Here is a 22,290-nt window from a genome sequence, read left to right as displayed (position 1 = left end):
TGCTATCGCGTTCTTCACATACTTGTTGAACAGATCCCGGGTTTTTTCTGGTTTGGATCACGTAGTAATGTGATACTACACTAGAACAGTCGATTAAGCCCGTTCTCGACTAATATTTTAGAGGAAAACGCATGTTAGGTCTGGGATTTGCCCTCGTCAGGCTCATACTTTCGCATTCTTCACATAGTTTTTGAACAGATCCTGGGTTTTTTCTGGTTTGGATCACGTAGTAATGTGATACTACACTAAAACAGTCGATTATGCCTGGTATCGACCAATATTTTAGAGGATAACGCATGCTAGGTCTGTGTTAGGTCTGGGACTTGCCCTCATCAGGCTCATACTTTTGCATTCTTCACATACTTGTTGAACAGATCCTGGGCTTTTTCTGGTTTGGATCACGTAGTAATGTGGTACCACACTGAAACAGTGAATTAAGCCTGGTCTGGATTAATATCTTACAGGATAACGCATGTTAGGTCTGTGTTAGGTCTGGGATTTGCACCCATCAGGCTCATGCAATCGCATATTTCACATTCTTGTTGGCCAGATCCTTGTCCTCTTCTGGATTGTTTCACGTAGTATTGTGGTACCACACAGAAACTGTCTATTTAACCTGGTCACGATCATTATTTTAGAGGATAACGCATGCTAGGTCTGGGTTAGGACTGGGATATGCCCTCATCAGACTCATGCAATTGCATATTTCGCATTTTGTTGGCCAGATCCTGGTCTTCTTCATGTTTGCATCACGTAGTATAGTGGTGCCACACAGAAACTGAAAATTAAGCCTGGCCACGATCAATATTTTAGAGGATAAGGCATGTTAGGTCTGTGTTAGGTCTGGGACTTGCCCTCATCAGGCTCATACTTTCGCGTTCTTCACATACTTGTTGAACAGATCCTGGATTTCTTCTGGTATGAACCACGTAGTATTGTGGTACCACACAGAAACAGTCAATTAAACCTCGCCACGATCAATATTTTAGAGAATAACGCATGCTAGGTCTGGGTTAGGTCTAGGATTTGCCCTCATGAGGCTCATACTTTCGCGTTCTTCACATACTTGTTGAACGGATCCTGGATTTCCTCTGGTTTGAATCACGTAGTATTGTGGTACCACACAGAAACAGTCAATTAAACCTGGTCTCGATCAATATTTTAGAGGATGACGCATGCTAGGTCTGGGTTAGGTCTGGGATTTGCCCTCATCAGGCTCATACTTTCGCATTTCTCGCATACTTGTTGTCCAGATCCTGGGCTTTGTATGGTTTGGATCACGTAGTAATGTGGTAGCACACTGGATCAGTCGATTAAGCCTGGTCTCGATCAATATTTTAGAGGATAACGCATGCTATGTCTGGGTTAAGCCTGGTATTTGCCATCATCAGACTCATACTTTCGCATTCTCCACATACTTTTTGAACAGATCCTGGTCCTTTTCTGGATGGTATCACGTAGTAATGTGGTACCACACTGAAAGAGTCGATTAAACCAGGTTTCGATCAATATTTTAGAGGATAACGCATGTAAGGACTAGGTTAGGTCTGGGATATGCGCTCATCAGGCTCATATTTTAGCATATTTCGCATACTTGTTGCCCAGATCCTGGGCTTTTTCTGGTTTGGATCACGTAGTAATATGGTACCGCACTAACACAGTCGGCTAAACCTGGTTTCGATTAATATTTTAGAGGATAACGCCTGTTCGATCTGGGTTAGGTCTGGGATATGCCCGCATCTGCTCATACTTTTGCGTTTTTTTGCATACTTGTTGAACAGATCCTGGGTTTTTTCTGGTTTGGATAGGGTAGTAATGTGATACCACACTGAAGCATTCGATTACACCTGGTTTCGATCAATATTTTAGAGGATAACGCCGGTTAGGTCCGGGTTAGGTCCGGGATTTGCCCTCATCTGGCTGATACTTTCGAATTTTTCACAAACTTGTTGGCCAAAACCTGGGCTTTTTCTGGTTTGGATCACGTAGTAATGTGGTACCACACTGACACAGTCTGTTAAACATGGTTTCGATCAATATTTTCGAGGATAACACCGGTTAGGACTGGGTTAAGTCTGGTATTTGCCCTCATCAGGCTCATACTTTCGTATTTTTCGCAAACATGTAGAACAGATCGTGGGTTTCTTCTGGTTTTGATCACGTAGTAATGTGGTACCACACTGATTCAGTCAATTAAACCTGGTTTCGATCAATATATTGGAGGATAACGCATGTTAGTTCTGGGTTAGGTCTGGGTTATGCCCGCATCTGGCTCATACTTTTGCGTTTTTTGCATACTTGTTAACCAGATCCTGGGTTTTTTCTGGTGTGGATCGGGTAGTAATGTGATACCACACTGAAACATTCGATTAAACCGGGCCTCGATCAATATTTTAGAGGATAACGCATGTTAGGTCTAGGTTAGGTCTGGGATTTGCTCACATCAGCCTCATACTTTCGCATATTTCGCATACTTGTTGGCCAGATCCTGGGCTTTTTCTGGTTTGGATCACGTGGTAATGTGGTATCGCACTGAACCAACCGATTAAACCTGGTCTCGGTCAATATTTTAGAGGATAACGCCGGTTAGGTCTGGGTTAGGTCTGGGATTTGCCCTCATTTGGCTGATACTTTCGAATTTTTCGCATTCTTGTTGAGCAGATCCTGGGTTTTTTCTGGTTTGGATCACGTAGTAATGTGGTACCACACTGAAACAGTCGATTAAACATGGTTTCGATCAATATTTTAGAGGATAACGCATGATAGGTCTGGGTTATGTCTTGTATTTGCCATCATCAGGCTTATACTTTCGCATTTCTCGCAAACTTGTTGGCCAAATCCTGGGCTTTTTCTGGTTTGGATCACGTGGTAATGTGGTACCACACTGAAACAGTCAATTAAACCTGGTTTCGATCAACATACTAGAGGATAACGCATGTTAGTTCTGGGTTAGGTCTGGGATATGCCCGCATCTGGTTCATACTTTCACATTTTTCGCATACTTGTTGGCCAGATCCTGGGCATTTTCTGGTTTGGATCACGTAGTAATGTGACACCACAATGAAACATTCGATTAAACCTGGTTTCGATCAATATTTTAGAGAATAACGCCGGGTAGGTCTGGGAATTGCCCTCATCAGGCTCATACTTTCGCATTTTTCGCATACTTGTAGAACAGATCGTGGGTTTCTTCTGGTTTTGATCACGTAGTAATGTGGTACCACACTGAAACAGTCAATTAAACCTGGTTTCGATCAATATATTAGAGGATAACGCATGTTAGTTCTGGGTTAGGTCTGGGTTATCCCCGCATCTGGCTCCTACTTTTGCGTTTTTTTGCATACTTGTTGACCAGATCCTGGGTTTTTTCTGGTTTGGATCGGGTAGTAATGTGGTACCACACTGGGACAGTCGACTAACCCTGGTTTCGATCAATATTTTACAGGATAACGCATGTTAGGTCTAGACTAGGTCTGGGATTTGCTCTCATCAGGCTCATACTTTCGCGTATTTCGCATACTTGTTGGCCAGATCCTGGGCTTTTTCTGGTTTGGATGACGTAGTAATGTGGTACCACACTGAAACATTCGACTAAACCTGGTTTCGATCAATATTTTAAAGGATAACGCATGTTAGTTCTGGGTTAGGTCTGGGTTATGCCCGCATCTCGCTCATACTTTTGCGTTTTTTTGTATACTTGATGCCCAGGTTCGGGGTTTTTTCTGGTTTGGATCGGGTAGCAATGTGATACCACACTGAAACATTCGATTAAACCTGGCCTCGATCAATATTTTAGAGGATAACGCGTGTTAGGTCTAGTTTAGGTGTGGAATTTGCTCACATCAGCCTCATACCTTCACATATTTCGCATACCTGTTGGCCAGATCCAGGGCTTTGTATGGTTTGGATCACGTGGTAATGTGGTACCACACTGAAACAGTCAACTAAACCTGGTTTCGATCAATATTTTATAGGATAACACCGGTTTGGTCAGGATTAGGTCTGGGTTATGCCCGCATCTCGCTCATACTTTTGCGTTTTTTTGTATACTTGATGAGCAGATCCTGGGTTGTTTCTGGTTTGGATCACGTAGTAATGTGGTACCACACTGAAACACTCGATTCAACCTGGTTTCGAGCAATATTTTAGAGAATAACGCATGATAGTTCTGGGTTAGGTCTGGGTTACGCCCGCATCTGGCTCATACTTTTGCGTTTTTTTGCATACTTGTTGACCAGATCCTGGGTTTTTTCTGGTTTGGATCGGGTAGTAATGTGGTACCACACTGGGACAGTCGACTAACCCTGGTTTCGATCAATATTTTACAGGATAACGCATGTTAGGTCTAGACTAGGTCTGGGATTTGCTCTCATCAGGCTCATACTTTCGCGTATTTCGCATACTTGCTGGCCAGATCCTGGGTTTTTTCTGGTTTGGAACACGTAATAATGTGGTACCGCAAAGGAACTGTCAATTAAACCTGGCCGCGATCAATATGTTAGAGGATAACACCGGTTAGGTCTGGCTTGGGTCTGGGATTTGTCCACATTTGGCTCATACTTTCGCATTTTTCGCATACTTGTTGGCCAAATCCTGGGCTTTTTCTGGTTTGGATAACGTAGTAATGTGGTACCACACTGAAACATTCGACTATACCTGGTTTCGATCAATATATTAGAGGATAACGCATGTTAGTTCTGGGTTAGGTCTGGGTTATGCCCGCATCTAGCTCATACTTTTGCGTTTTTTAGCATGCTTGTTGAGCAGATCCTGGGTTTTTCCTGGTTTGGATCACGTAGTAATGTGGTACCACACACAAAAAGTCGATTAAACCTGGTTTTGATGAATATTTTAGAGGATAACGCATGTTAGGTCTAGGTTAGGTCTGGGATTTGCTCACATCAGCCTCATACTTTCGCATATTTCGCATACTTGTTGGCCAGATCCTGGGCTTTTTCTGGTTTGGATGACGTAGTAATGAGATACCACACTGAAACATTCGATTAAACCTGGTTTTGATCAATATATTGGAGGATTACGCCGGTTATGTCAGGGTTAGGTCTGGGATTTGCTCACATCAGCCTCATACATTCGCATATTTCGCATGCTTGTTGGCCAGATCCTGGGCATTTTCTGGTTTGGATCACGTAGTAATGTGGTACCGCACTGAAACATTCGATTAAACCAGGTTTCGATCAATATTTTAGGGAATAACTCCGGGTAGGTCTGGGATTTGCTCACATCAGCCTCATACTTTCGCATATTTCGCATACTTGTTGGCCAGATCCTGGGCATTTCCTGGTTTGGATCACGTAGTAATGTGGTACCGCAGTGAAACATTCGATTAAACCAGGTTTCGATCAATATTTTAGGGAATAACTCCGGGTAGGTCTGGGATTTGCTCACATCAGCCTCATACTTTCGCATATTTCGCATACTTGTTGGCCAGATCCTGGGCATTTCCTGGTTTGGATCACGTAGTAATGTGGTACCGCACTGAAACAATCGATTAAACCTGGTTTCGATCAATATTTTAGAGGATAACGCCTGTTCGGTCTAGGTTGGGTCTGGGATTTGCTCACATCAGCCTCATACCTTCACATATTTCGCATACCTGTTGGCCAGATCCTGGGCTTTTTCTGGTTTGGATCAGGTGGTAATGTGGTATCGCACTGAAACAACCGATTAAACCTGTTCTCGATCAATATTTTAGAGGATAACGCCGGTTAGGTCAGGGTTAGGTCTGGGATTTGACCTCATTTGGCTGATACTTTCGAATTTTTCGCATTCTTGTTGAGCAGATCCTGGGTTTTCTCAGGTTTCCATCACGTAGTAATGTGGTATCGCAATGATACAACCGATTAAACCTGGTCCCGATCAATATTTTAGAGGATAACGCCGGTTAGGTCCGGGTTAGGTCTGGGATTTGCCCTCATTTGGCTGATACTTTCGGATTTTTCGCATTCTTGTTGAGCAGATCCTGGGTTTTTTCTGGTTTGGATCACGTAGTAATGTGGTACCACACTGAAACAGTCGATTAAACCTGGCCTCGATCAATATTTTAGAGGATAACGCATGTTAGGTCTAGTTTAGGTCTGGAATTTGCTCACATCAGGCTCATACCTTCACATATTTCGCATACCTGTTGGCCAAATCCTGGGCTTTTTCTGGTTTGGATCACGTGGTAATGTGGTACCACACTGAAACAGTCAATTATACCTGGTTTCGATCAATATACTAGAGGATAACGCATGTTATTTCTGGGTTAGGTCTGGGATTTGCCCTCATCAGGCTGATACTTTCGCATTTTTAACAAACATGTTGACCATATCGTGGGTTTCTTCTGGTTTTGATCACGTAGTAATGTGGCACCAAACTGAAACAGTCAATTAAACCTGGTTTCGATCAGTATATTAGAGGATAACGCATGATAGTTCTGGGTTAGGTCTGGGTTATGGCCGCATCTGGCTCATACTTTTGCGTTTTTTTGCATACTTGTTGAGCAGATCCTGGGTTTTTCCTGGTTTGGATCACGTAGTAATGTGGTACCACACTGAAAAAGTCGATTAAACCTGGTTTTGATGAATATTTTAGAGGATTACGCCGGTTAGGTCTGGGTTAGGTCTCGGATTTGCCCTCATTAGACTCATACTTTCACATTTTTCGCAAACTTGTTGGCCAAATCCTGGGGTTTTTCTGGTTTGGATCACGTGGTAATGTGGTACCACACTGAAACAGTCAATTAAACCTGGTTTCGATCAATATACTAGAGGATAACGCATGATAGTTCTGGGTTAGGTCTGGGTTTTGCCCGCATCTGGCTCATACTTTTGCGTTTTTTTGCATACTTGTTGAGCAGATCCTGGGTTTTTCCTGGTATGGATCACGTAGTAATGTGGTACCACACACAAAAAGTCGATTAAACCTGGTTTTGATGAATATTTTAGAGGATAACGCATGTTAGGTCTAGGTTAGGTCTGGGATTTGCTCACATCAGCCTCATACCTTCACATATTTCGCATACCTGTTGGCCAGATCCTGGGCTTTTTCTGGTTTGGATCACGTGGTAATGTGGTATCGCACTGAAACAACCGATTAAACCTGGTCTCGGTCAACATTTTAGAGGATAACGCCGGTTAGGTCTGGGTTAGGTCTGGGATTTGACCTCATTTGGCTGATACTTTCGAATTTTTCGCATTCTTGTTGAGCAGATCCTGGGTTTTTTCAGGTTTCGATCACGTAGTAATGTGGTACCACACTGAAACATTCGATTAAACCTGGTTTCGATCAATATTTTAGAGGATAACTCAGGTTAGGTCCGGGTTAGGTCTGGGATTTGACCTCCTTTGGCTGATACTTTCGAATTTTTCGCATTCTTGTTGAGCAGATCCTGGGTTGTTTCTGGTTTGGATCACGTAGTAATGTGGTACCACACTGAAACAGTCGATTCAACCTGGTTTCGAGCAATATTTTAGAGAATAACGCATGATAGTTCTGGGTTAGGTCTGGGTTACGCCCGCATCTGGCTCATACTTTTGCGTTTTTTTGCATACTTGTTGAGCAGATCCTGGGTTTTTCCTGGTTTGGATCACGTAGTAATGTGGTACCACACACAAAAAGTCGATTAAACCTGGTTTTGATGAATATTTTAGAGGATAACGCATGTTAGGTCTAGGTTAGGTCTGGGATTTGCTCACATCAGCCTCATACTTTCGCATATTTCGCATACTTGTTGGCCAGATCCTGGGCTTTTTCTGGTTTGGATGACGTAGTAATGAGATACCACACTGAAACATTCGATTAAACCTGGTTTTGATCAATATATTGGAGGATTACGCCGGTTATGTCAGGGTTAGGTCTGGGATTTGCTCACATCAGCCTCATACTTTCGCATATTTCGCATGCTTGTTGGCCAGATCCTGGGCATATTCTGGTTTGGATCACGTAGTAATGTGGTACCGCACTGAAACATTCGATTAAACCAGGTTTCGATCAGTATTTTAGGGAATAACTCCGTGTAGGTCTGGGATTTGCCCTCATCAGGCTCATACTTTTGCATTTCTCGCAAACTTGTTAACCAGATCCTGGCTTTTTCTGGTTTGGATCGGGTAGTAATGTGATACCACACTGAAACATTCGATTAAACCTGGCCTCAATCAATATTGTAGAGGATAACGCATGTTAGATCTAGGTTAGGTCTGGGATTAGCTCACATCACCCTCATACTTTCGCATATTTCGCATGCTTGTTGGCCAGATCCTGGGCATTTTCTGGTTTGGATCACGTAGTAATGTGGTACCGCACTGAAACATTCGATTAAACCAGGTTTCGATCAATATTTTAGGGAATAACTCCGGGTAGGTCTGGGATTTGCTCACATCAGCCTCATACTTTCGCATATTTCGCATACTTGTTGGCCAGATCCTGGGCATTTCCTGGTTTGGATCACGTAGTAATGTGGTACCGCACTGAAACATTCGATAAAACCAGGTTTCGATCAATATTTTAGGGAATAACTCCGGGTAGGTCTGGGATTTGCTCACATCAGCCTCATACTTTCGCATATTTCGCATACTTGTTGGCCAGATCCTGGGCATTTCCTGGTTTGGATCACGTAGTAATGTGGTACCACACTGAAACAATCGATTAAACCTGGTTTCGATCAATATTTTAGAGGATAACGCCTGTTCGGTCTGGGTTAGGTCTGGGATTTCCCCTCATCTGTCTGATACTTTCGAATTTTTCGAATACTTATTGAGCAGGTCCTGGGTTTTCTCTGTTTTGAATAACGTAGTAATGTGGAACCACGCTAAAACAGTCGACTAAATCTTGTTCCGATCAATATTTTAGAGGATAACGCATGTTAGGTCGAGGTTGGGTCTGGGATTTGCTCACATCAGCCTCATACCTTCACATATTTCGCATACCTGTTGGCCAGATCCTGGGCTTTTTCTGGTTTGGATCAGGTGGTAATGTGGTATCGCACTGAAACAACCGATTAAACCTGGTCTCGATCAATATTTTAGAGGATAACGCCGGTTAGGTCTGGGTTAGGTCTGGGATTTGACCTCATTTGGCTGATACTTTCGAATTTTTCGCATTCTTGTTGAGCAGATCCTGGGTTTTTTCAGGTTTCCATCACGTAGTAATGTGGTATCGCAATGATACAACCGATTAAACCTGGTCCCGATCAATATTTTAGAGGACAACGCCGGTTAGGTCCGGGTTAGTTCTGGGATTTGCCCTCATTTGGCTGATACTTTCGAATTTTTCGCATTCTTGTTGAGCAGATCCTGGGTTTTTTCTGGTTTGGATCACGTAGTAATGAGGTACCACACTGAAACAGTAGATTAAACCTGGCCTCGATCAATATTTTAGAGGATAACGCATGTTAGGTCTAGTTTAGGTCTGGAATTTGCTCACATCGGGCGCATACCTTCACATATTTCGCATACCTGTTGGCCAAATCCTGGGCTTTTTCTGGTTTGGATCACGTGGTAATGTGGTACCACACTGAAACAGTCAATTAAACCTGGTTTCGATCAATATACTAGAGGATAACGCATGTTAGTTCTGGGTTAGGTCTGGGATTTGCCCTCATCAGGCTGATACTTTCGCATTTTTAACAAACATGTTGACCATATCGTGGGTTTCTTCTGGTTTTGATCACGTAGTAATGTGGCACCAAACTGAAACAGTCAATTAAACCTGGTTTCGATCAGTATATTAGAGGATAACGCATGATAGTTCTGGGTTAGGTCTGGGTTATGGCCGCATCTGGCTCATACTTTTGCGTTTTTTTGCATACTTGTTGAGCAGATCCTGGGTTTTTCCTGGTTTGGATCACGTAGTAATGTGGTACCACACTGAAACAGTCAATTAAACCTGGTTTCGATCAATATACTAGAGGATAACGCATGTTAGTTCTGCGTTAGGTCTGGGTTTTGCCCGCATCTGGCTCATACTTTTGCGTTTTTTTGCATACTTGTCGAGCAGGTCCTGGGTTTTTTCTGGTTTGGATCACGTAGTAATGTGGTACCACACTGAAACAGTAGATTAAACCTGGCCTCGATCAATATTTTAGAGGATAACGCATGTTAGGTCTAGTTTAGGTCTGGAATTTGCTCACATCGGGCGCATACCTTCACATATTTCGCATACCTGTTGGCCAAATCCTGGGCTTTTTCTGGTTTGGATCACGTGGTAATGTGGTACCACACTGAAACAGTCAATTAAACCTGGTTTCGATCAATATACTAGAGGATAACGCATGTTAGTTCTGGGTTAGGTCTGGGATTTGCCCTCATCAGGCTGATACTTTCGCATTTTTAACAAACATGTTGACCATATCGTGGGTTTCTTCTGGTTTTGATCACGTAGTAATGTGGCACCAAACTGAAACAGTCAATTAAACCTGGTTTCGATCAGTATATTAGAGGATAACGCATGATAGTTCTGGGTTAGGTCTGGGTTATGGCCGCATCTGGCTCATACTTTTGCGTTTTTTTGCATACTTGTTGAGCAGATCCTGGGTTTTTCCTGGTTTGGATCACGTAGTAATGTGGTACCACACTGAAACAGTCAATTAAACCTGGTTTCGATCAATATACTAGAGGATAACGCATGTTAGTTCTGCGTTAGGTCTGGGTTTTGCCCGCATCTGGCTCATACTTTTGCGTTTTTTTGCATACTTGTCGAGCAGATCCTGGGTTGTTTCTGGTTTGGATCACGTAGTAATGTGGTACCACACTGAAACAGTCAATTAAACCTGTTTTCGATCAATATTTTAGAGGATAACGCCTGTTCGGTCTGGGTTAGGTCTGGGATTTCCCCTCATCTGTCTGATACTTTCGAATTTTTCGTATACTTGTTGAGCAGCTCCTGGGTTTTCTCTGTTTTGAATAACGTAGTAATGTGGTACCACACTAAAACAGTCGACTAAACCTTGTTCCGATCAATATTTTAGAGGATAACGCATGTTAGGTCTAGGTTAGGTCTGGGATTTGCTCACATCAGCCTCATACCTTCACATATTTCGCATACCTGTTGGCCAGATCCTGGGCTTTTTCTGGTTTGGATCACGTGGTAATGTGGTATCGCACTGAAACAACCGATTAAACCTGGTCTCGGTCAATATTTTAGAGGATAACGCCGGTTAGGTCTGGGTTAGGTCTGGGATTTGACCTCATTTGGCTGATACTTTTTTTTTTTTTTTTTTTTTTTTTTGTCGTGGGGAAAATCTTCGAAAGACTCCCTCCCACCTCCTTGGGGAGAGGTGGGAGGGGTGTGTGGGATTCCCCGCGCCCGTACAACGACAGGCGCGGGACCTACCCACTAAAAACCCCACGGTGACCCTTCGGCACGCTTTGGGAGGATACCGGGAATCGCTCGAAGCATTCTTCCGGTATCCTCCCCGTGCCCGCGCTTTCGCGCCCATCCCCCGGGGGGACAATCGGTCCCCCCAGTAGACACACTGCCTCATAGCGGCGGGACGGGGCCACTCCATCCCGCCGCTATCCGTCCCGGGGCCGCGTTTAGTGGCTGCGAGCCCCAACTCGCAACCGCCCGCGACCCCGTTTCCACCCCTCGGCGGCCGGGCGTTCATGGCCGCACCAGACCGCCGAGGGTGCCTCCCCTTGCGTCGGACCGGTAGGGGAAGGCACTCCTACCCCCAACCGGTCCGACCCGGCGCCGCCTGGCGGGAGGAGGGTCCCCTCAGGACCCCCCTCCCAGCCTAGGTCATCCGCCACGCCGAGGCGGCCGCCCGCGACGCCTCGCGACCGGGCGACGACCTCGGGCCACCGCACGAGCGCGAGTTTCAGCGCGCCGCTGAAGCTCGCGCTCCCTCCCCGCGGCCTCCTTCTGCAACATTACGTTCTCGCAGGAGGAGGCCACGGCCCTCCACTTCTCCTCGCTGCCGAGCATGGCGCGCACCACGCCCGGCAGCGAGACATCCCGCCCGACGACGCCGACCAGGACACGGCGCTCCCCCTCCCACGCGGGGCATACCTCCAGGGTATGATCCGCCGTGTCCTGCTCAGCGTCGCAGTGGCAGCAACGCGCCGTCGGCTCCTTCCCTATCCGTCACAGGTATCTTCCGAAGCTGCCATGCCCGGAAAACACCTGTGCCAGCCGGTAGGTGAGGCTGCCATGGCCTCTGTCCAGCCACTCCTTCAGGAGTGGCCGAACAGCCCCGACAGTCCGGTGCCCCGCGGTTGGCAGAGCCAGCCGCTCCTGCCACGCGAGCAACACGGACTGCCGGGCCTGGCGCTTCAAATCGCCCCAAGCAGGTTCCTGCCCGCGCGGGACCGCCCCCACCCCCGCGCGACGGTCGACGCGGTGCCGGTACATCACCGCGTGCGACCGCGCGAGCAGGTCCATGGGCGGCATCCCCGCTAGAACCGTCGCCGCCTCATGTGACATGGTCCGATACCCGCGGACGACCCTGAGCGCCATGCGCCTCTGCACCCGACGCAGCATAGTCATGCTGCGCCGGGAGGCAGCCAGGTCGTCCGCCCAGACGGGGGCCTCGTATAGGGCCACCGACTGGACCATTGCCACATAGAGGCGACGAACTCGGCCCGCCGGGCCCCCCAGGTTGGGCAGGATCCGGCCCAGAGCCGCAACCATCCTTTCCAACCGGGGGACCAGGCAGCGGAAATGCTTCTCGAAACGCCAGTGGCTATCGAGGATCAGCCCCAGATACCTGATCTGGGGCTTCACCTCGATGTCAGCCCCACCCACCCGAATCAGAGGGGGTGGCGGATCCTGCCGAGGTGAATGAAACGCAATCACCTCGGTCTTATGGACCGCCACTGTCATCCCCATCCCCCTGATCCGGTCGACGACGCGTTGCGACCCCTCCTCCGCGCGACGCATGGCCCTCCCCCAGTGCGCCCCGACGGCCAGCACCAGTGTGTCATCCGCATAACACACCGTGCTGACGCCGTCGGGGAGGCCGGCCCGCAACACCGAGTCGTACGCGATGTTCCACAGGAGTGGCCCGAGGACCGACCCCTGCGGAACACCGCAGTACACCTCCCTCCGCATATCACCATCCCGGCCCGGATACTCGATCCACCTGCCGCGGAGATAATCCCCGACGACCGCCCTGAGACAAGGGGGGACTCGATGATATTCGAGTCCCCTCCTTATCTCTTCCCAGGGGAGAGTGTTAAAGGCATTGGCAATATCCAAGGATATTGCCAATGCCACCCCTCCCCGGGAGACCGCCGCCCCCGAGAGGGCCCTCACACGACCTATCGCGTCGATAGTCGATCGGCCCCCCCGGAAACCGAACTGGCAGTCGGCCAGACCGGGATCACCCCGCGACAGGTGCTCGACGAGGCGGGCAGCAATCACACGCTCGAAGAGCTTGCCCACCTCGTCGAGGAGACAAATGGGCCGGTATGCGGAGGGAGACTCCGCGGGCCGACCCTCCTTCCGGAGGAGGACCATCCTCGCCACCTTCCAACTGGGGGGGAATCGCCCGTCCCTCAGGCAGCGGTCGAACAACCGCCTGAGGTCGGCCCCAAGGACGCCCTGGGTCAAGACCCAAACCCGGCCGGGCACACCATCCGGACCCGGGGCCGTGTTACGAACCCCGAGCCGTCTGATGGCCGCTGCCAGCTCCTCCTGCGTGACCCCCAGCTCGGCCGTCCACTCCACTGGGACAGCCGCCGCCGCCGGAGGACGCGGTCCCCTCTCCCCAATTGGGAAGAGTGTATTGACCACGTCCTCCAGCAGCCGGGGGTCAAGACCCTCGGTGACGGGGGGCGCCCACGGGCGGAGCTTATTCAGCACCACCTTATATGGGCGCCCCCATGGATCGTCATCAAGGGTCTGGAGGAGCTCCTTCCATGCCTGGGTCTTGGCCCGTTTGATGGCGACCTGCAGAGCAACCCGCGCCACGCGGTATGCTCCATACAGGTCATCAGCTGCCCTCGCTCGCGCCACGCCGTCGCCTGTACGTTGACGACGGCACGCGCGGGTGTACTGGCGTCGGGCGCGGACAGTCGCGACTCGCAACTCCGCGATCGCGTCCGACCACCAGTACACCGCCCGGCGAGGAGAAGCCCGCCCGACCCGAGGCATCGCCGCGTCGCAAATACCCGCGACCAATGCTCCGAGCCGGGCGACCTCCTCCTCTATGCTCGGCAACTCGGCCGCTCCCTGCGGCCAAGTTGCAGCGAGGGCAGCTGCCATCAGGGCGTCCTTGTCCAGGCGCCGAAGCGCCCAGCGGCGTGGTGGGGTGCCACGCAGGCGGCCGTGTCGGGATGCACTCGCGGCGGCAGAGACCTCCATCCGGATGTACCGGTGATCGGAGAGTGTCTCTGCCCCCGCGACCACGTGCCAACCCGACACCATGCGCACGGCGTTGGGGGTCGCGAATCCAACATCCACGATGGACCCCCCATATCGCCGCACGCATGTGTGCTCCGACCCCCGGTTCAATACCCGGAGGTCGAGCCCCGCCGCCCAATCGCCCAGGATCCCGCCGCGAACGGAGGTCCTGGGGGATCCCCAAGCCACCGACTTGGCATTAAAATCCCCCAGGACCAGCACCGGCCGGGCCGCGTAGCGCTGCACGCATGCCGCGACCTCGGCTAAGTACAGCTCGAACGCAGCGTGACCGCTACGGGGCGAAATGTAGCACCCCACCACAGCGACTCCCCCCCAGTCCACGGCGACGAATCCCCGACCGCGCTCCAACAAGGAGAACGGTGGGGACCCGTCGCCCCCTCCCCATACCGTCGCCACCAAGCCGTCCGCGTCGCCCACCCAATGAGGGTGATCAGGGACGCGGTACGGCTCGACGGCGACCGCCAGGCCAACCCCCCACTCCGCGAGGACTTGGGACATCAAGTCCTGTGCCGCGCGGCAGTGGTTGAGGTTGGCCTGGAGGAGGAGGCGGGGCGGCATTAATTAATGGCCGCGCCAGCCTCCTCCCGGCCGTCCGTCCCCGTAGCACCGTCCACCTCCATGGAGGATGATGCCACCGCCCTCGGCACCGGAGCCGGTGCAGCCCGCCTCTTCCTCTCCTTCCGGGAGGGGGGGGGAGCACTTCTTGTTCCCCACCCTGTGATCGGCTGGCCTCCCCATGTCCGCACACAGCGGGCAGTGGGGGGCCGCCGAGCACTGGCTCGCACGGTGCTCTTTGGCACCGCAGCGGTAACACTGACCGCTGCGGTCCACCGGCGAGGTGCACCACTGCCTCACGTGCCCCAATTCGAGGCAGCGGTGACACTGGAGCGGGCGCGGCGCGAGGATTTCCACTCGCGCCGAAACCCACCCCACCAACACCCTCCCGGATTCCGCCACCTTACGGGCGGCGGAAAGGGGGCACCGGGCCCACACCGACCCGAGGCCGGAGGGCGACCTGCGGATCTCTCCGATCCGCAGGTCCTCCACAGGACAGCCCCCCGCCCTCGCAAGGGCATGGGACACATCCTGTGCGCTGACCGAGTCGTCCAGCCCACAAACGCGCATCTCCGTGCGCTTCGTGGGCCGGGCGACCCGGACACCTCGCTCGCCCAGCTGCTCCCGGAGCCTCTGGGCGAGACGATCCGCCTTCGCGCCGCCTTCTGCACCGGGGATCTCCAGCAAGAGACCCCCGGTCACGGCCCTCTTCGCCCTCACGGAGGCGATGCCCAGCTCTTCCAGGGAGATATTCTCCCTAGCGAGCCGCATCGCCTCCGCGAGGGACAGGTCGCCCCCCTGCTCAACGGTCAGCGTCACCGCTGCCGTTTTTGGGGGACGACCTGGTCGTGCCTTCCCGACCTTCGCGGCCTTTACCTTGGCCGCCGCCGGCGGAGGAGGAGGCTGCGGTTGCGAGGCCTTCCTCGCCGCCCGCATCGCCTTCCGCCCCACCACCTCACTCCACGCCACCCCCCCTTGGGTGGGTGCTGTGGAGGACGCGACCACCGCGACCACGGGTACACCACCCCCCTTGGGGGTCGCGACCCGGGGCCCTGGTGCCGCAACGCTGGGCGGAGCCTTCACTCCGTCCTTCTTTGCCTTCCCCGACTGTACCGGAACAGGTCGGGGAGGCACCGCCTTCCTGATGACCGCTCTTCCGGCGAGGAGCTCCTCCCGGAAGGCGGCCAGCTTGCCATCAATCATGTCCCCAATCCTCCTCAGAAGATCGTCTTCTGAGGAGGACGGGGACTTCTTCACGGGCGGAGTGCGGGTGGAGGGGCCCGCGGTGCCCCGCACCACTGCCGCCACACTCCGCTTATTTACCTCCGCCGAGGGACGCGGCGGTGGAGGAGGAGGGAGGATGGGAGGGAGGGCCGCGCTGTTCCACAGCGCCTCTGCCCTTCTCCTCCCCTGTCGCTCCTCCTCCAACAGGAGCTGCAGACGGGCGTTCCGCCCTCTGAGCTCCCGCGCCGCCTCCCTCATTTCCTCCGCCGCGGCCTTCAGGGCCTCCGCGCCACCGCTTTTCTGCCCCTTAAAGGCGCAGGCAGCGGCGACTTTCTCCACCCGCCTCAGGGACGAGGAGATCCTCTCCGATATCTCCTCGGTCACCTCGTCCCTGAGGCAACTCAGCCTCACCGACGGGCTCATCGCCCCGCCCACCTCGACGACGGCCTGCCCCGTCCTCTTCCTCTTAGAGCCTATGTGGCTCGTGCTGGAGGAGAAGGACGAGACCGACGCCGTCTCGTCGTCCTCCTCCACCCTCCACGAAGCCGGACCTGGCGCTGAGTGGGGCGCGAGCGCCGCCACCCTAACCCCAACCCCGTCTCCGTCCTCCCCAACCGACAAAACCCGCCCCATCCCCATTTTATTTTCTGTGTCCATAATAGTCCCACGAGATGGTCGGAAATAAAGGTCCACCCGGGCAGAGCCGCCTTACCCGGGTAAGCCTAATACTCCGGGGGTTCGGCAGGTTCCCCGGAGGTGGTCGCTTGGGATTGGGCCTTCTCCCCCAACCATGCATCCCATCGCCGCGCACCATAGCTTAGGATTGGAGGGCGATTTTATAGAGTCGCCATACTCGTGGCCCAGGCGGTTAAGCCAAGACCCCCGTTCCTCCTGCCGTCACGTACCATTCACAAAACCAATAGGGAATTGTGAATGGGTCGTTGTGACGACCAACAGGAGGCTTACGGTGTGTGTATGACTCGGGTACCCCGGGTTCGTTAAGCCCGTACTGCAGCTGAAAGGCTGGCAGCCCCTGAGGGAATCTGGCTCACACTTTCGCATTTTTCGCATACTTCTTGGCCAGAGCCCGGGCCTTTTCTGGTTTTGGATCACGTAGTAATGTGGTATCACACTGAAACAGTCGACTAAACCTTGTCTCGATCAATATTTTAGGGGATAACGCATGTTAGGTCTGGGTTAGGTCTGGGATTTGTCCTCATCTGGCTCACACTTTCGCATTTTTCGCATACTTCTTGGCCAGAGCCCGGGCCTTTTCCGGTTCTGGATCACGCAGTAATGTGGTACCACACTGAAACTGTCGATTAAACCTGGTCTCGATCAATATTTTAGAGGATAACGCATGTTAGGTCTGGGTTAGGTCTGCGATTTGCCCTCATCAGGGTCATAGTTTCGCATTTTTAACTTACATCTTGAACAGGTTGTGGGTTTTTTCTGGTTTGAATCATGTTGTAATTTGGTACCACACTGAAACAGTCAATTAAACCTGGTCTCGATCAATATTTTAGAGGATGACACATCTTAGGTCTGGGTTAGGTCGGGGTTATACCCGCATCTGGCTCACACTTTTGCGTTTTTATGCATACTTGCTGGCCAGATCCTGGCTTTCTCTGGTGTGGATCACGTAGTAATGTGGTACCACACTGAAACAGTCAATAAAACCTGGCATCGATCAATATTTTAGAGGATAACGCCGGTTAGGTCTGGTATTTGCCCACATCTGGCTCATACTTTCGCATTTTTCGCATACTTGTTGGCCATATCCAAGGTTTTTTCTGGTTTGGAACACGTAGTAATGTGGTACCGCACAGGAACAGTCAGTTAAACCTGGCCGCGATCAATATTTTAGAGGATAACAACGGTTAGGTCTGGTATTTGCCCTCATCTGGCTCATGCTTTCGCATTTTTCGCATACTTGTTGGCCAGATCCAGGGCTTTTTCTGGTTTGAATCACATAGTAATGTGGTACCACACTAAAACAGTCGACTAATCCTGGTCCCAATCAATATTTTAGAGAATAACGCATGTTAGGTCTGGGTTAGATCTGGGATTTGCCTTCATCAGGCACGTACTTTCGCTTTATTCACATATTTGTTGACCAGATCCTGGGCTTTTTCTGGTTTGGATCAGGTAGTAATGTGGTACCACACTCAAACAGTCGATTACACTTGGTTTCGATTTAGAGGATAACGACGGTTAGGTCTGCGTTAGGTCAGGGATTTGGCCTCATCAGACTCATACCTTCGCATTTTTCGCATACTTATTGGTTAGATCCTGGGCTTATTCTGGTTTGGATCACGTAGCAATGTGGTACCACACAGAAACTGTCGATTAAACATGGTCTCGATCAATATTTTAGAGGATAACGCATGTTAGGTCTGGGTTAGGTCTGCGATTTGCCCTCATCTGGCTCATACTTTCGCATTTTTCGCATACTTGTTGGCCTGATCCAGGGCTTTTTCTGGTTTGGACCACGTAGTAATGCGGTACCACTCAGAAACAGTCGATTAATCCTGTCTTCGATCAATGTTTTAGAGGATAACACCGGTTATGTCTGGGCTAGGTCTGGGATTTGACCTCAACTGGCTCATACTTTCGCATTTTTCGCATACTTGTTGGCCAGATACTGGGCTTTCTCTGGTGTGGATCACGTAGTAATGTAGTATCACACTGAAACAGATGAGTAAACATGGTTTCGATCAATATTTTAGAGGATAACGCCGGTTAGGTCTGGGTTAGATCTGGGATTTGTCCTCATCAGGCTCATACTTTCGCATTTTTCGCATACTTGTTGCCAGATCCAGGACTTTTTCTTGTTTAGATCACGTTGTAATGTGGTACTACGCTGAAACAGTCCTTGAAACCTGGCTTCGATCAATATTTTACAGGATAACGCCGGTTAGGACTTGGTTAGTTCTCGGGTTTGCCCCCATCTGGCTCATACTTTCGCATTTTTGGCATACTTGTTGGCTATATCCTGGCCTTTTCTTGGTTTGGATCACGTAGTAATGTGATACCACTCTGAAACAGTCAATTAAACCTGGGTACGATCCATATTTTAGAGGATAACGCATGTTAGGTCCGGGTTAGGTCTGGGAATTGCTCTCATCTGACTCATACTTCCACATTTTTCGCATACGTGTTGGCCAGATCCTGGGCTTTATATGGTTTGTATCACGAAGTAATGTGGTACCACACGGCAACAGTCAATTAAACCTGGATACGATCAATATTTTAGGGGATAACGCCGGTTCGGTCTGGGATATGTCTGTGATTTGCCCACATCTGGCTCATACTTCCGCATTTTTCGCATATTTGTTGGCCAGAGCCTGGGCCATTTCTGGTTTGGATCACGTAGCAATGTGGTACCACACTGAAACTGTCGATTAAACCTGGTCACGATCAATATTTTAGAGGATAACACATGTTAGGTCTGGGTTAGGTCTGGGATTTGCCCTCATCTGGCTCATACTTTCGCCTTTTTCGCATACTTGTTGGCGAGAGCCTGGGCCTTTTCTGGTTTTTATCACGTAGTAATGTGGTACCACACTGAAACAGTCAATTAAACCTGGCATCGATCAATATTTTAGAGGATAACGCCGGTTAGGTCTGGTATTTGCCCTCATCTGGCTCATGCTTTCGCATTTTTCGCATACTTGTTGACCAGATCCAGGGCTTTTTCTGGTTCGGATCACGTAGCAATGTGGTACCACACTGAAACTGTCGATTAAACCTGGTATCGATCAATATTTTAGAGGATAACGCCGGTTAGGTTTGGGTTAGGTCTGGCATTTGCCCTCATCTGGCTCATACTTTCGCATTTTTCGCATACTTGTTGATCAGGTCCAGGGCTTTTTCTGGTTTTGGATCACGTAGTAATGTGGTACCACAGTGAAATAGTCGACTAAACCTGGTTTCGATCAATATTTTAGAGGATAACGCATGTTAGGTCTGGGGTAGGTCGGGGTTATACCCGCGTCTGGCTCACACTTTCGCATTTTTCGCATACTTCTTGGCCAGAGCCCGGGCCTTTTCTGGTTTTGGATCACGTAGTAATGTGGTATCACACTGAAACAGTCGACTAAACCTTGTCTCGATCAATATTTTAGGGGATAACGGATGTTAGGTCTGGGTTACGTCTGGAATTTGCCCTGATCTAGCTCACACTTTCGCATTTTTCGCATAAGTGTTGGCCAGATCCTGGGCTTTGTATGGTTTGGATCACGTAGTAATGTGGTATCACACTGAAACAGTCGACTAAACCTTGTCTCGATCAATATTTTAGGGGATAACGGATGTTAGGTCTGGGTTACGTCTGGAATTTGCCCTGATCTAGCTCACACTTTCGCATTTTTCGCATACATGTTGGACAGATCCATGGGTTTCCTCTGGTTTGGATCACGTAGTAATGTGGTACCACACTGAAACAGTCGATTAAACCTGGTCACGATCAATATTGTAGAGGACAACGCATGTTAGGCCTGGGTTATGTTTGGGATTTGCCCACATCAGGCTCATACTTTCGCATTTTCGCATACTTGTTGGACAGATCCATGGGTTTCCTGTGGTTTGGGTCACGTAGTAATGTGGTATCACACTGAAACAGTCGATTAAACCTGGATACGATCCATATTTTAGGGGATAACGCCGGTTAGGCCTGGGTTATGTCTGGGATTTGCCCTCATCAGGCTCATACTTTCGCATTTTTTGCACATTTGTTGGCCACAGCCTGGGCCATTTCTGGTTTGGATCACGTAGTAATGTGGTACCACACAGAAACAGTCGATTAAACCTTGTGTCGATGAATCTTTTAGAGGATAACGCATGTTAGGTCTGGGTTAGGACTGGGATTTGTCCTCATCAGGCTCATACGTCCGCATTTTCCGCATACGTGATGGCCAGATCCTGGGCTTTGTATGGTTTGGATCACGTAGTAATGTGGTAGCAGACTGAAACAGACGATTAAACCTTGTCTCGATAAATATTTTAGCGGATAACGGATGATAGGTCTGGGTTACGTCTGGAATTTGCCCTGATCTGGCTCACACTTTCGCATTTTTCGCATACTTCTTGGCCAGAGCCCGGGACTTTTCTGGTTTTGGATCACGTAGTAATGTGGTTCCACACTGAAACTGTCGATTAAACCTTGTGTCGATCAATATTTTAGAGGACAACGCCGGTTTGGTCTGGCTTAGGTCTGGGATTTGCCCTCACCAGGGTCATAGTTTCGCATTTTTAACATACATCTTAAACAGGTTGTGGGTTTTTTCTGGTTAGAATCATGTAGTAATTTGGTACCACACTGAAACAGTCAATTAAACCTGGTTTCGATAAATATTTTAGAGGATAACCTAACCGGTGTTAGGTCTGTGATGTGCCACCATCTGGCTCATACTTTCGCATTTTCGCATACATGTTGGACAGATCCATGGGTTTCCTCTGGTTTGGATCACGTAGTAATGTGGTACCACACTGAAACAGTCGATTAAACCTGGTCACGATCAATATTGTAGAGGACAACGCATGTTAGGCCTGGGTTATGTTTGGGATTTGCCCACATCAGGCTCATACTTTCGCATTTTTCGCATACTTGTTGGCGAGAGCCTGGGCCTTTTCTGGTTTGGATCACGTAGTGATGTGGTACCACACTGAAACAGTCGCTTAAACCTTGTCTCGATCAATATTTTAGGGGATAACGGATGTTAGGTCTGGGTTACGTCTGGAATTTGCCCTGATCTGGCTCAGACTTTCGCATTTTTCGCATACTTCTTGGCCAGAGCCTGCGCCATTTCTGGTTTGGATAACGTAGTAATGTGGTACCACACTGAAACAGTCGATTAAACCTGGTCTCGTTCAATATTTTAGAGGATAGCGCATGTTAGGTCTGGGTTAGGTCTGCGATTTGCCCTCATCAGGGTCATAGTTTCGCATTTTTAACATACATCTTGAACAGGTTGTGGGTTTTTTCTGGTATGGATCATGTAGTAATATGGTACCACACTGAAACAGTCAATTAAACCTTGTGTCGATCAATATTTTACAGGATAACGCATGTTAGGCCTGGAATTTGCCCTCATCAGGCTCATACTTTCGCATTTTTCGAATACTTGTTGACCAAACCCTGGGTCT

Source organism: Colletes latitarsis, chromosome 14 (genome assembly GCF_051014445.1).
Source record: "Colletes latitarsis isolate SP2378_abdomen chromosome 14, iyColLati1, whole genome shotgun sequence".
NCBI lineage: Eukaryota > Metazoa > Arthropoda > Insecta > Hymenoptera > Colletidae > Colletes > Colletes latitarsis.
This window is presented reverse-complemented; position numbering follows the sequence as displayed.